This window comes from Emydura macquarii, unplaced genomic scaffold (assembly GCF_026122565.2).
Source record: "Emydura macquarii macquarii isolate MOO-44397 ecotype Brisbane River unplaced genomic scaffold, CSIRO-AGI_Emac_v2 contig_1119, whole genome shotgun sequence".
NCBI classification, from domain to species: domain Eukaryota; kingdom Metazoa; phylum Chordata; order Testudines; family Chelidae; genus Emydura; species Emydura macquarii.
The window spans coordinates 16,100,023-16,116,061 of NW_027131256.1; the positions used below are offsets into that span (position 1 = coordinate 16,100,023).

At 42.9% G+C, this 16,039-nt stretch overlaps 1 protein-coding gene across 2 annotated transcripts in view; it reads left to right on the plus strand.

The window, feature by feature from the left end:
* The window catches only part of LOC137151793 (OX-2 membrane glycoprotein-like), a 91,666-nt gene that overhangs the window by 56,546 nt on the left and 19,081 nt on the right, over positions 1 to 16,039 (plus strand). Inside the window, exon 5 of one of the 2 annotated variants that reach the window (XR_010919360.1) lies at positions 1,305 to 1,377. The exons of the other annotated variant lie outside the window; for it this stretch is intronic. The gene's annotated coding sequence lies outside the window, so the exon portion shown is untranslated. The remainder of the gene's footprint in view (positions 1 to 1,304; positions 1,378 to 16,039) is intronic. 2 annotated transcript variants of the gene reach the window in all.

A 16,039-nucleotide genomic window follows, 5' to 3' on the forward strand; every position in this document is an offset into this window, starting at 1 on the left:
AGGCCAGGTGATATGCATAAAAGGAATCAAAGGAAGCAGGGTCTTTGTTACCAGATGGTGCTTGGCCTGTAAAGCATGTTGGCCTTTTATTTTAGGATCTATTTGCTCATCAAAGGGGAGATTTTGATTTGGACTTCTCTATCTTGGAAAGGGGAGCAACTAGGTGCCCTATTTAAGACTTGACTTGTACTAATGGAGAGCGAGAGAGAATGTTCTATGATAATTTTGTAAGGCACTTGAGGATGTACCTGGATGAAAATGAGCTGTGACAATCTAAGGGATTGCTTAGGCAAGGAGTTGCAGTGCTTACACAGTCTAAACAAGCAATGGTGAGTGTGGGGAACCCTACATGTGAAATACTTGTTTAATAAAGTAATCCAAACTCCTATTTTTTTTTAAAAGAAAAAACTGAAACAAATTCCTATCTGTAGCCTCTGCTCCCTGCTTTCGGGGCAGAGGCTGTGGGTGCTATTCTGAGGGTCCCTCTGGCTGGAGTCTGCAGAGTAGTAGCAAAAATCTACCTCAAAGGGGAGACTGAAAAGCCTGAGCTTTTCTTTTGGGGTGAATTCCTCCTATTCTGCAGCTTCCTTTCTGCCATTTTGGATGAAACATATTCATATAAATCTTCCATAATGTAAGATCTGATCTGCTTCATGAAAAGCATTGGGTCTCAGTAAATCCATAGCCATCTCCACATGAGAGAGAGACCAGCTTTCTGCTCTTACTCTATTTGCTTTAGTATAACTTCCACAGTTGTTCTATCTATGTCTGTGGCACTGGAGGCACCATGGGCTGTGATGCCACCAACAGTCCCTAGGGTGAGGGAAATCACACACACCCCACTTTCCCCTGACAACAAAAATCACACACACCACTCCCCCTTTAAAACAAAAAGTGGGTCTCTGGATCTCCTTCAATCAATTTCCCGATTCTTGCCAACATCCTGAGGTGAAAGCAGAGTGTTTTCTCATATCCCTCAAGTCTCCCTCCTTCCCTGCTACGCTCACACATACAACTCCTTTCTGGAGCTAGCTCCAGGAGCCAGAGGGATTATCTGATTGGGGGTGTGCTAGACAGCAGGGTGCTAGGGTGCCACAAGTCCAGCTGGGAAGCAGTAGAGAGGGGCTGTTCAGAGTGTTGGCTGCTTCTAATGTGCTACATAGTAGAGAGAGGTAAATGTCTTCACCAGAGTGTGTCTTCTCACTCCTGAGAGCTGCGACCTTTCTCTCCCCTTCCCCCCCAGTAGGATAACTGTTAGTGTATGTAATCTTAACTTTACTTCTGCTATTGTATTTTATTTCCAGAGGTGGCCCCGTGACTTCCTGTTGCTACTTCGTTGTCATAGAACCATATCAAAGTCCTTGTGGTTTACTCAAGGTACAGTAATTATTCTCTCTGTATGTTCCTTCATTGAGTTGTGTCAGCAGGAGCTCATCAGCCTATTCTCATAGCCAGGATCCAGAGTTCTCAAATCTAGTGGATTTTGTAGGACATTGCATATTTTAGCTGACTCAGGTTTGTGGACTCCCCAGCCCCCAATTTCTACTGCTGTTTAACAACCAACTGTATAACCCACTAACAAAGTATGTGTCACATTCCCCCCGCTCATGCCCAGTGCACAGAGAAGATAAATTAATCCTTAGCTCAAGTTTAAGATCTGTGACCGTGTTGATGGCCTGTGTTGGGGTGGGGCTTATGGTTGCACATGATAGAATTTATAGTTCTAGTTAAATAAAGTAGTTTAGTTAATTCACACAATGAGAAAATAACCATTGAAAACGTTTTAGAGTTAAACATAATCTGTGGCATGCAAAACTCACACAGATATTCCACATCTCATTTGCCACACATTTCAGTTGCTTGTGTCGCATGCTGGCGGGTTCAATGATTGACAGAGGCATGTTTTGCTCGGGGAATATTTTAATTTGGCTGCAGTGGATGGGGTGTGGGATTATGGCTCAGGTTTGATCTTGGTTTGCAGGCACTGTAATTTCATGAAGCAATCTCATGAGATTTTGGTCCTGATGTCCGAAAACCCCTAAAATACATTCAGTTGAAAAGATATTCACGGTTTTAGCTGAAATCTTGGGCGAACAGTTGTTTGAGACCTGTGTCATATGAATTGTGACCAAAAAATCAGTCTAGTCTAGTAGTGGGAGGATTTGCATCCAGAGACTGAAGGTTAAACATCCCACAAAGTTCAAAAGGGTTTGAATCTGAGGTCCTTATTTTGGTTCCTTTCCATTTAGTACCTAGGCAAAGTTATTTCACTGATTTTTTCTTTACTGTGTATTATGTTTTGCTGCTTAAACTGAAAGTTGTTCAAATGTTTCTTTTTCTTAAATGTGGATTATCTCTAATTGTAACAAAGTACTAAAAATAGTGATTCATTTTGACACTAAGAATAGAGGTCATGCGGCCTGTTACAAAAAAATTATTTTAAAAATGAACCCCTCAAGGATTTGAACTAAGTCACTTTGCCCATTAAGACAGGCTTCTTATCTAATGGGTTACACAAGATTTGGCTATCAGTCATGGGAATCTGGACAGATTATTTTGGAATAAAATTGTATAAAAAATTACAAGAGGAAAAATTGTCTCTAGAGGTACAGAGTTCAAGTGAAGCATGTTTCCGTATGCATGAATGCAAAATATGAAGCAAACCAGACATATCTATTAACATATCTATTGTTCAATTAAAGTGAGAACAAAAAATAAGACTGTTCCTACTTGTTATTATAAATATCTCCATAAATAAGACACTTAGAGTATTAAAACACCTTTCATGTGATGTTAGGATAAGGTCTTTTTTTTTAATTTTTATTTTTTAATGTAATTCCAGTTCTCTTATGGTCATGTTGATAGCCAATGTCTTATATTTAGTTCAGTACCATGTAGATTACTGTTCTATTTGTATAACAGGAGCATCTAGTGTCCTGCTCTACATTGGGGCCCCTTTGTGCTAGGTGCTGTACATTCACATAGGCAAAGACAATCCTTGCTCTGAAGAGCTTACATCCTCAGTAGTTCAAACCAACAAAAGGTGGGTGAAAGGAGAAATTATAGCTACTGTTCTCTTTAAATTATGACCTTATTAAAAGTTGTAATAACACAAATACATTTCAAGACACTTTAATACACACAGTTATAACAGTCCCCTAACTCTTTTGCAATTTCTTTCACATGCATTCCAGAATCCAACTGTCTTATCACCTAAGGACAAAATGTAATATTTTCAAAAGCATATAAGAGGTGCTTTTGAAAATAGGACTTAGGATCCCATGTCACCAAGATGCTTTTGAAAATTGTACCCAAAATATCTAAACTGGAGTGGCTAAATTTAGGCATCCAAATCTGTATTTAGGCATCTAAATAGAAGTGGCCTGGTTTTCAGAGTTATGGAGTATTTGGCACACCCATCGACTTCAGTGGAATTTGTGGATGCTAAACACCTCTGATAATCAGACAATGTTGGTGTCTAAATACAGATTCAGGAGCCTAAATTTAGACATCCAGGTTTTGAGGATTCTGGGCTGGCATATTTAACTATAGATACAAAATCTCCCACTCCCTATTATATTTGAAGGTAGTGTTTGTACAGTGTAGATGACCTAAAATTATTTAGGTTCAGTGCAGAGAAGACTATGAAGAACTTCAGAGGGACTTAGATGAATAAACAATATGATAGACAAAGTTCCACATTTATAAATAATGCACATTGGAAGAAAAAATTTAAATTGCTCATACATATTGCAGTGTACTAAGTTAACTGTCTCAACTCAAGAAAGGGACTCAAAGTCTCATTGGAGACAGCTCCATGAAGACTTCTGGTCAATATCCAACTGCAGTATAAAACAAACAAACAAGGTGTTAGGATATGCAAGGAATGGGAATCAATGGTGCTACCTCGTGTAGAATACTCTATGCAGCATGGGTCGTCACCCCATCTCAAAAAGGACATTACAGAATTGAATGGAGTTGAAAATGATAAGAGATATGGAAAGACTGATATGAAGAGAGATGGAAAGATTGGGATTGTTCACTTTAGGAAAAAAAGATGAGTAAGAGAGGACATGATAAAAGTATATAAAATAATAAATGGTCTAATGAAGGTAGATGGTAGATTCTATTCTCCCTTTGTTAACCAAAAACAAGGAGATGTTACATGAAATTAAAGTGTGACTAATTCAAAAAAGATTGAGAAATACTTTTTCAGACAACACATAATTGAACGGTGGAACACATTGCCACATGATAATACCGAGACCACAAACTTAGTAAGATTGAAAGAGGGATAGGACATTTATATAGATAATGTTAATAGCCAGAGCTGTTATTGCTCATGCTAACAAAAAATAGTGGAAGGGGGAGAAAACTTCATGCTTTAGGGTTGAAACCAATTTCTATTGTAGTTGAGAATGAGACCTTCATGGTGCCAGATTATCCCATGTCTGCCTGCTGTGGTGTTCCTCTGAAGCACCTGATCCTGAATGGAGTCTATGCCCCATTTGGACTGTGGTGCTTTTCTGTGCGCTCTTGCCGTAAGACCAAGAGCATCAAGAACAAGTGATGGCTGCAGAGATGAGAACGGAAGGAAGTACTGAAAAATAAATTTGTGATTTGTTTAGCATGTATTGCACACACAAACTACATTAAAAGAACACCGTTAAGATTGCAGAGTTAAGCATTTAGAAATTAGGAAATGGCAGAATTAAGGGTGCCGGTGCAATCCTAATTTGGCGTCCTTGTGCCAATGGAGGAAAATGGGACATAGGCCACTCATGGCATCTCAAGCAAACCCAGATTAATGTTGAACTGACCCTAAATATAATGCATCAACATTTCCAAATCAACATTTTTTTAAATTCTTCGTCCTGCAAAAAAATTCAATACTTCAGCTTTTCATTCTGATTTGAGATGGAAAACAAATGTTAAAATATTGAAATAGCTTGTGGGATAGAAATTCCAATTTTTGACCATCTCTGTTCCCAAACTCTAATCTTTGGTCCACAGAAAACAGGCTTATTCACATGGTGCTAGCCATGACTACAGCTTTTAAGATGTACTAAAGGATTAAATGCTTTCCATCTAAGCAGTTGCTGAAATTGCCGCAAGGATGTTACATGATCATGAGTGGGAGGGAAGGATTCTGAGTCAGTCAAGGCATCCTCAGTCCTCATGGCATTACAATGTGCTGCATGCTATGAGCAAGTATGCAAAGCACTGCCCTGACATTGGGCTGGGCTATTGTTTCATACTGAATGAGAGGAAGAAGCATGCCCATCTGAGTCAACACTGCCATTTCTAGCAGCACACTAGTTTTGTAGGTGAACATCTTCCAGCTGGCCAAGCCTGAGTACTAAACATGGGAAACCTGATGAAATGGTGGGCCTCATACTACAGAAACAAAGAAATGCTTAAAATCATAACATTAAAGCAAACACCAGTTGTAAAACTGGTAAAACCACACAGGAAGTAAGAAATCAGAGAGCCAAACAATTTGATAATGAAGCATCTCAAGGACCAGGCTAAGAAAAGACTTTCATTGTGATAGTTCTAATTTCCGATGGGTTCTGGTTCAAGCTTTCCTCATCTCATCTGATTTCTTCTTTCCTTCATGGTTTCTGGGTTTACAGGCCATAGACTTTGAGCCCAGATCCCCAGCAGGTGTAAATGAGCAGAGCTCCATTGGACTTCAGGGGAGCTGCACCAATTGATGCCAGCTCAGAATCTGGCTCTCTTGGCTTAAATGGAGCATGCTGCTGAGGATCCATGGAGAAAGAAGGCTCCATGGTCTTAGAAAAGCATTTTAAATAAGCATTCCTAATCCAGTTCATCTAAAGGACCCCATGCAGCTCAGATCAACTAGCCATCTCTGGTAAAACATTGTTCATTTTAAACCACAGGTAATCACTTAAAGGTATTTCTCTCCTTCAACACATTCATGCCACTTATGACTTTTATTCTCCCTTGAGTTGTTTCATACCAAGATGTTAAACTCAACTCCCCCTCCCCCTTTTGTCTAGGCTAGTGTTTGCAAAGAACGGGCTTTTGGTTTAGCAAAAGTAAAGAGGTTACTCTGGGGTGAGTGTGTGTGATATATCCTGAGTACTCTGCACAATACGGAGCATGTATGTAGAAAGGAATACGTCCTTGATCAACGGAGGTGTTGTAGTCTCCCAGCTGTTGGCTGAGGGAAAGTAGTATGTGCATGAAAGCAAGCTCATTGAACACATTTATCTCCCATTTTCTTCTACTCAGGGCAGCACTGTGGTGAGGGGGTGGGGGTGAGAAGGGGGAGGAGTGGTGGTGAATCTGATTCCCAGTGGCTCCAGACAGGTGGCTTTTTTATTGTGTTACATTTCTATAAGTGCTAGAACAGAAGCAGGCTCAGATGGCAGAAGGCTGGGGAAAGCAAGAGGGCAGCCTGAAATGCCAGAAGGTTTAGGGTTGACTAAATTAATTTGACTCCATCGGCTCTCTCTCTCTGGTTCACCACCACTCCTCCCCCCGCCCTACTCCCCGCCCCCTCACCACAGTGCTGCTCTGAGTAGAAGAAAATGGGAGATAAATGTGTTCAATGAGCCTGCTTTCATGCACATACTACTTTCCCTCAGCCAACAGCTGGGAGACTACAACACCTCCTTCAATCAAAGTCCGTATTCCCTTTGAATTTGGAGCACGTCACAAAGATTAGTAGATTGGGCTACGGAGAGGTAAAGCACCTTGCCAAAAGTTTCAAAGTCAGCTAGTCATGGCAGTGTGGGGGAACAGAACACAGGAATCCTACCCATGGAGTGGGGCTCAGGAGACCTGAGTTCTCTTTCCTGGCTCACCATTGGCCTGCTTACCTTAGGCAAGTCCTTTTGCCTCTTTGGGCCTCAGTTTCCCCATCTGTAAAATGGAGAGAACGATACTGAGCTCCTTTATAACATGTTTTGAGGTCTATTGATGAAAAGTGCTATATAAGAGCTAATTGGTATTATTTCCTCCTGGGAGTTCTTCCACTGGCTCTGTGCTTAATTAGGAGAGAGAGAGCGAGCTGGGAAGAAGACTCTTAGGAGTTACCAAGCTCCTCACACTCAGTGATGGACTGACGGGGGGGACTGGAAGGGACCATGGTCCCCTGGCGCCGGTCTGTGGGAGGGCACCAGCCGGGCCCTTCAGACGAGAGACGCGCAGGGGGTGGGAGGTGCAGAAGTCTCTGAGGGGTGGCTGGACGGAGCTCAGGGGCAGGTAAGGGGGTGGGGAGCTGTGGGTGACCAGCAGGAGGAACTTCCCTTCCCCTGCTACCCCGGCCAGGGGATGACGCTGCCCCACCCAGTAGAGAGAGCTGGCACAGGATCTGATTGGGTTGTGAGGCTGGAGCGGGAGAGACGGGTGCTTCACGGCAGGTATTTGCGAGGGGGTGGCAGCGGAGCCCGGCCAGATCCGGGGTAGTCACTGCCCTGAGCACCAGAAAGTCCATGGGATGCAGAAGGAGGAAAGCGGCATGTCCCCCAGAATTACAGACCCCCCCCCCGCCCTCCCTGGGGCAGCTGGGGGGCGTCACCATCTGGTGCGAGCCAGGGAACCCTCCTGCCCTGCGTGGGGGGTGCATGAAGCCTGGGGTGGGGGTGCAAATGCAAGCATTGACCCCTGGGTGCTGGAGGCCCACGGTACGACACTGCTTACACTCACTTTTATTCCTTACACTAACTGGGCCAAATTCTGCCAAAGATGTTCATGTGCTACCCCACTGACTATGACAGGCTTGTACTGGCTGTAAATCATGGTGGAGTTTGGCTCTTATGATGTAAACTCCCTCACGACCTAGTCAAATGAAGTAACTTTTCTTTCTTATGATCAGAATTAAGTTTACTGGAGGCCTAGCAGATCAAAGAGAATCAGCTGCTACTCTCAGACAGAGAGCGCAAGTGCCGGTAATTCCCTGGTATGTTTTGTGATTTGGGGAACTTTTAAAAACAGACCAAAAAAATTTATTTTCATTTTGGCTTTATGACGCCAAAGCTCCAATTCCTCGGCTCCCATAGGTCTGGCAGCTTTTACAGTATGTTGTTATCTCATATATTGGGGAAATAGAAGGAGAAACGGTCGGAAAGTTCCTTTTTAAAGGATGTACCTTTGATGATTTTATTAATTGCTTATATTTTGTACTAATCTTTCTGGTTGTCAGAGATAAGGCTGCAATTTAATATTTAATATTTTCTGGCAAATGTCCTTCCTCGCAAGCTCTGACCTGCTGTGCAAGCCATTGTATCAAATTCCTACTAACGTTGTGTTACCAAGAAATTTCCCATGTCTAGCCAGGTTGCACAATCTCCTCTAAAAATGTTCGGGGGGTGCACAAAGGAGGTGGAGGGTAAGGGCTGGAGTCAAGAAATATTTTTATGCCGGGCGCATCTTAAATTTCACCCTGATCTTCCCCCTTCCCCTCATTCTTGTTGCTTCCTTAAAAAATACAACAAAATAACAACAACAAAAAACCTCTCGCCATGTTACTCAGCCATCATATAATTGCCTACCCCACCACCCTTATAACAACCCCCTTCCTTTGTAAACCACAATAAGAAACGTCTTTGACCTCTTAAGAGGGATTTATAGGACAAACTTTTCCACTCCCTGGTTATACTAGCAAGCATAGTGTCATTCCCTTCATCCATGTAGTTCACAGTAACTATCTGCTTGCTCTGCAGTTAAATAACTTCTTGAATCTGCCAGCTGATGACCACAAACTAAAATGGTTTAAGCGTTCGACAGGTCTTTTTCATTCTGAGGCTAGACTTGCTGGACCAAATTCAGACCTGGTGTAAAGCAGGTGCAGATCCACAAAAGTCAGCGTTGCATCATTTTCTGATGCCAGCCTGAATTCAGCTAAGTGTAGGTGCACCTGGCATATTACCATAGCTGGACTGAGATCTTGGTGGTCCATAGAAAGCTGACATAACCAAGTGAGCTAAAAGGGAGTTTCTCCTTGGCAAAGCCCCTAGTAACATTGCTATGAGCTATTTGAGCTCTGGAAGTCCAGAAGTAATAGGAACGGAGCAGGGTTTCTTATTGGGCAAGGCTCCACTTAAGTTAGGCATAATGACCCCAACATTTTGTTCTCTCCTCCCACTTAAAAGAAAAAAAAAAAGATTCAGTCTTTCCTGCCTCTTTTTTCCTCTTCCCTTTCTTCTGCTTAATCACTCACTTTCCATCCTTTGTCATGGGAGGCTATGCTGAAGAGACCTTTTCTGTTCCTGCTCCCACTATGGAGTGATACAGGGAGGCAAGAATGCCGCAGCCTCAGAAAAAGGCAACAGCTGCAGGTGCTGCAGCTTCTGCCAGTTCCTAGGGCAGGGGCAGGTCTACACCAGGACTTTCAAGCTCTTTAATGAAACACTTTCCTGCAGATTACTGAAGGAAAGGCCTTCACTTATGAAATCGCAAGGGGCAGTGGGGCCACAGAAGACAGTGGCAGCTGAGAGCATAGGAGCATCTGTGGAAATGCAGCATCAGTGGGGCAAATGGGAGAGGGGCTCATAATTGAGTGTTGAAGGACTTGGTGTGATCCTGGAAAAAGATGTTGCTGGAATATCATGTGGGGATAATAAGCTTGAGGCATCTAGATTGCAGCTGTTTAAGGTGTTTGCTCCCCAGGCCTTGTGGGGATGGGAAAAATTGATCCAATGGAGAGGGACGTGCAGATCTTTCAGGAATGAGATAGTAGAAGACTTGGATGTGCCTATGAGACATCAGCTATAGCTAAGGGCTGCAACAGAAGGTTTGGGGTCAGGAGAACCACACCGCTTTCTTGCCAGCTCTAAGATTTTTGGAGCACTATACAATCCAGGTAGAATACAGTACTGGAACTAAAAGGAGAATTAAACACCATAAAAAGAACATCAAGGCTCAAAAACATGTAAAGAAGTATTTTACACTTTTATAAAAAATTGAGCATATTGAGCTAAGACAGATACTCAAGGAGACAGTCATAGGTATAAGGAGCTCAGAAATCCAGCTGTTCCTCCCATGGAAAGGCTCTTAGAGTTGGTCTCAGGTATAGCCAGGGCACCCATTATTACGCATTCTCCTTAGTGGCAGTTCATAAATGCTGGAAATCTAAGGGTTAAATAATCTGGACTTTTTTTTGGAATTGTTAAGAATGTGCGTTTTTGACTGACTTTTTAGTTATTCTCATAGCAAGAGGCTGAGTTCTAGATGGCTGATTTTTTTTATTTCTTTTTTTTTTTTTTTAGTTTCTTCACTTTCTTCCTCCCCCACCCCTGCCTGCTTCCTTCCTTTGTTTAATTTATTTCTTAATCTAACAGAAACTTGGAGGCTAGAGACTCCAGTGTTTAAATACTTGGCTTTTTCTTTAACAAGTTACATGGGATCAGAGAAGTCTAAATCCTGATAGGGAAAAGACTCCTAGATCTAATTATCTTCTCATGAGAAAATCTACAGTTAAAATTGTCCAAGTTTATAAAGGAATAAAAAATGGTGCCCGCAGAAAAAGAGCACAGGGAGGGGCACAGACAGCAAAGGACAAAGCAGTCAATAGACTTGCCCTAATTGGTAATTTATTGAGAGAATCTTTGGAACAGAGCTTACATTTTGTTTCAAGTCACAAAGATTTGCTTTTAAGAAGTCGTCATGTGATTTTCACTTTCACTGAAAACTTGACCATGTCAGGATGGAGTAGCTCGGAATTGTGAATGATCTTTCGTCTACGCAGTTCTTTTTTTTTAATCTCAAGATAATTAATGACCAATTAACTTGAAGTAGCTGACATGTTTGTAAAGGCAAGTCTGGACACTCTCTAATGGGCTTGTTAACATATGGAGCTTTTTGGGAAAGGCTGTTGAACAGAAAAATTCCATATGTGAAAACACTTATTCTGGAATGTGAGTGCCTTGTTCCTGTTTAGTTCATTGGTTCAAGCTAAACAGGATGAGGCACTGTCCATAAGACTTCCAGCATAAGACTGTCCATGCTTGGAAGTATTAGGTATAGCTATTGTGCTTTAAATTTATACATCTGTTTCATGTACTGCACATTGGGAAATAACATGCATAGACTCCATGCTTGTAGTGGTGTTGTGTTAGGCACCTACAACAGGCCCTGAGGCAGCAAGGGAGTCCCCTGAAAGCCAGATCTGACCCTCATGGGACTTCCATTTGGCCCAATGTGGGTCAGCTGTTCCATTTCCTCCTTGGTGGAGGTTCTGCTGTAAGAATTGCCCCTCTACCTAGCTCCAGCTCCACCTTGGACTCCTGGTGGCTCTGGCACCTGTATTTCCCTGCATGGTCCTAGCTTCAGCATTCCCAGACAGAACCACCTTTAAGTGCCACCCCCTACCCTCACCCTACCAGATTGGAAATGCTCTGCAGCCAGGAAGGAAAGGGGCCACCTGGAAGCAAGGAAGCACAAGGGCCAGAGCTGCCAGGAGCCCTGGACCAGCCAGAGCTAGGTAGCAGGGTTGCATTTACAGCAGAGTCCCCGCAGGGAGCAGGATACGTGGTGGGGCAAACAGAAGGCCCTCGCCAGCAGCTCCAGTCCATGTGCTCTCTTGCCATGCAGACCCTTTCCCTCCGCTGCAGAGCATCCTCTGAGCTGGCAGGTCCTGGGCATAGGTGGGGGAGTGCATGGGCCAGAGCTGCTGTAAGTCTGGGATGGACTCAGAAGCAGAGTCAGAACTGAGTTCCATGGGTGGGGCAGGGATGGGACAGGCTCTGGGAGAACCCCTTGCTCCCCCAGGCCTCTCCCAGTTCCCCCGTTGCCCACATCTTCCTCCCAGTCCCAGGTAGGGGCCCTCAAATTGAATTTTGCAGATGGTCCCCCCAGGACAAGCACCCCCACTGCATGCTTGTAAAATTAAATGGTCTCTTTATAAACAGAACTATTTACAGAGCTTCTGCCACTTTATCAAGCATTCTAACCATGTGCGCACAGACTGACTTCCTGGTGCTTCTTCATACTCTTCCCTCTTGCAACTTGTGCTCCTTCCTCCAGGTTCCATGCCAGTTGCTACAACACCAAACCTTAATCCTAATTATCTTTTCAAGTGTAGACTAGCCTTAAAGCTTTGCCTTCATGGCCAAAAAAGGGTTTGTTGTTTACAGCAACATAACTAATGCACATGGGCTGTCTCAATGTAAAATCTTAATGGATATAAGTCACAGTAGTCTTCTCCATGATGTAGCTAGGCAAGCTCACGGGTAGGGGTTGTAGCATCGACTTCACCTAGCTACATCAGTAAAAATTACCCTTGCCTTGTCTCCATTAGGATTTTACAGTAAGATAACTAACCTGCATTGGTTATGTGTCTGTGAAAAAACACAAGACTTTTGGCTGTGAAGACATAGCCTAAATGCTTGTTCAGGGCTACAGGCATCCGTAAACTACCCTAACAGATGCTGTTTACCCTAACAGATGCTGAAGATAAACCCACAAACATTTGAGGAGTGTCCAGATTTCCCTTTACAAATAGATCAACTACCTCAAGCTAACTGGCAAGAAGTTAACTGAAGGTAAAATCTCGAGTGTAGATGTACCGTGGTTTGAATATGGCCATATCAGTAGACAGTAGTGACTGGAAGCTGTCGCTATCTGAAAGCCATTGAATGACCTGACCAAAGTATATCCACTACCTAGCGTTGGTAATTGATTCTTAGGGAGGCAGGGTCCACAGCACAACTTGCTCCCAGCAGAGAGGGCACGGATAGAACAAGCTGTAGAAAAGGAACTCACCATTCCTGTAGAATGGCGCTTTGGAAGGGGGTCCCCCCAGGTCATGAGACATGGTGGGAGAGAGTATTGTGAAGGTATTTACAGTGCTTCTGTTTATGCTGTACTTCCTCTGTGGACAAAGAGACAGCTATTCAGACTGTCTGCCTGCCTACCTTCCACCAACCTTAATTCATTTCGAAATTCAGAAGATGAGATAAGATTTTTTTTAACCGAACACCCTTGGCAGAATTAACCAAGTGCAATATGTGTGGGGATTCCTGTGTAAACCAATAAAAACCCACGCAAGTGAAAATTGCAGGTTTAAAAAAAAGTGTGGCGCTATCTTTGCAGCATTTGAAAACTGCTTGTTGAAAGGATCCATTTAACTCTGATTCTTGCACATTTGCTGGGAGCGTCTCTCTGGAAACACAGCTCCACAGGACAAGGAGATGGAGGAGGCAAGCAAGTGTCACTTTTCATATAACTCAGGAAATCGATTCTTTAAGCACCGTTTAAAAAAGGGGGGGGGGCTCCTCTTAACTGAGCACTTTTGTCCTAACCCCCCCCACCCCCCACCCTTAACATCAGAAATAAACAACCCCCTATAACTGAATCACCTATTAAGGGGCCTTCCAGCTGATCACACAACTAGATGCAGAACAAACTCCTTACATCCTTTTCTTTTTCTAAAGAACTGTTGAAAAACACCTAACTTTCTCAGAAAAAAACCTAATTGTAAGTTGCATTTTGCATCTGTGCAATCAAGGGCATTACCCAGTAGTTCAGTAACACATTAAAAGATTAAATGTTTTTAAAAATAATAATCCTAAAACATCACAAAAAGGGGAAGTTAGCCATGTGTTTCCAGTAAATAAGCTTGAGGGATCATGACTTAGATCTAATGTTATACCCTACTGCTGCAAACAGGTCCAGGCAGGTGAACCACTATGCTTTTGCAGCGTCCCACTGAATTTGCCAAATTGTAAGGGTTCACCGAGGTGTAAGGGTCTGAGCGTGGATTCGTTAGCTGGAGCAGAGGGCTCAGTGTAGAAAGAAGCTCTGAATCTATGTTCTTTCCTGCCACCTGGTGTGTGCTGGAGAAAAGACAACCTTTTACTTTATAACTAGGCAAAACCCATCATATGTCACATGCCTCTGTCATATTTAAAGGCCAGGGTAAGGTGACAAAATAATATTCCCTGGCTTACATGAGGTCTCCCATATATGGCCCCCCGTTTCTGGCTCTTGCCTTTGTGTGCTCAAGCTGGTATTTCTCTCCCCACTTAACCCCTTCTAGTGTTGCTTTAGTTTCAAGAAAGAAACTTCTTAACTTCATAATTTTAACCTAAAAGAAATCAATATGCATGCAACCCCTTTCTTTCCTAACAGGATTGCCCATGAAGTAAACCCTATCATTAAAGTTTACAATATTTTGCCCAAAGTCGTATCCCCTATAGTTGACTTCCCTTTTGTATACATTTTAATGATATTAGATGCAGTCGTTTCCCCTCTTTTACTATTGTGTGTCGTACGTCACATAATATCAATGTTTGATATCAGTTTAATATGTTTTTTTAAAAAAAATCATTCATTCACAGACAGGGAAAAAGAAGAAATCTCATTAGCTACACCAGTGGCACATGATTGTAAAAGTCTGTAGCAATTCCTGAGTTTTTTCATAAATCTAGCTATTAGACCCTGGGTTTTTATTCTCTTAGCCCTCTGTTCTGTCCAAAAGGCCTTCATATTTGGGCAGTTTTTAAATAGTGATAATTCATCATTTGGGGGCCTGAGTCACTGCACTGTGCTGGTGCGGCACATGATGAGTGATCTGACTTGCACAGGGTCTTTCTGTTTAGAGTGGAGATGCTGTTGTAATATCCACTGGCTGTCACCCTAACATCCTCTAACTAAACAACTGGAAAGCAATAGCCTTTCGAAGACATAGATGGGAAGAGATGTGCTGTGCCTGGAAATGTGGTTTGCTGGCTGGGGTCCCAGCAGCAGGTTGTTCTGATAGGCTAGATACTGTCCTCCCTGTTGCCTCGCTCATTTTCTCTCTGTAAGGATGCTCAGGCAGGATAGCACCCCATATGAGTCCTCTTGCGAAGATGGTGAATTCCTCTTTCTCTAGCTGTCTTAGCAGAAAACAGGGCCTAACCATGCTACCTGCCAGCTCAATGGGTAGCGTTGGCAGTTGTGGGGAGAAAAGTGTAAGAGCACTGCAATGATATGTGAGCTTGGGGTATATTATTCAGCCACTAAACGTCTGTGCATTGTGTAGAGTAGATGTGCTCCCTGGTATATCAAAGAAATCAAAGAACCCAAGCTGCATGGAGGCTTATCTGTTTGTGTGGCTCAGAGGTCCAGTTGCTGATTCAGTAAACCTACAGTAGCTATGCATTTGTGTAGGGCTACTCACTTTACAAATCCAAAAATAGGGTCAGGTTTGTAGGAAGGTTCAGATGCTTCAGTAAACTCAGGCAAATATCCAGTAGTGCTGGGATGATTTGTTGCTACTTAAAACTTGGTGGTTTCCATAGAGTTTCTGGGTCTGTTCAAACACAAAATGTAAGCAAAACTCAGAAACAAATGACACTGCATGATCTGCACTCAGGATGGGGTTTGCTGGAATTCCTGAAAACTGAAACATAGTTCTGCAGCACTCCAATAGAGACCGAGGAATTAAGTTACACCCAGTATTTGTGTGTGTGTGTGCATCCCCTGCAACATCTCGGTAAGGCAATGGACTGATATACTTACGGCTTGTTCCCAAAGTGAAAGAATGTGATCACATCTCACTGAATGAGCTATCGGGGGCTTTTGGGTGGTGGTAGCAGTTCCTCTTTTCTTCCCACAGTCTTTATAGCAGGTGTTACCAGCCGAGTCAGGTCTAAGGTTGATGCATATGGTGCTTGAATAAATGCATACAGCACAGGAACATATTTTCAAGCTGTGTACATCTGTTTTATAGAACATCTGCTCTCTTGATCATTATACCCTGAATATATCATCATGCCACAGTAAATGATTTTTTGGTTTTTTGCACAGATGGGCCTAGACCAAAACATTTTGAAATGCTTTGCAAGAGTAGCCGTGTCTATTATTATTATGGTTTTCTTTTTAGTGTGTTGGGGGAAATTTCCAGTGAATTTTGCGTTGGTGAACAGTGCTGAATTGATAGCCTTGGTGAGAGAAGTTATCCTCCAGAATGCAGACCTAGCAGAGATACTCAGCTGAGAGTACTAAATCAAGCCCCCTCCCCCCCCCATCCCACACAGAATTTAAATACTCTTTCTCTTTTTATCAGGTCGACCAGCTCTGT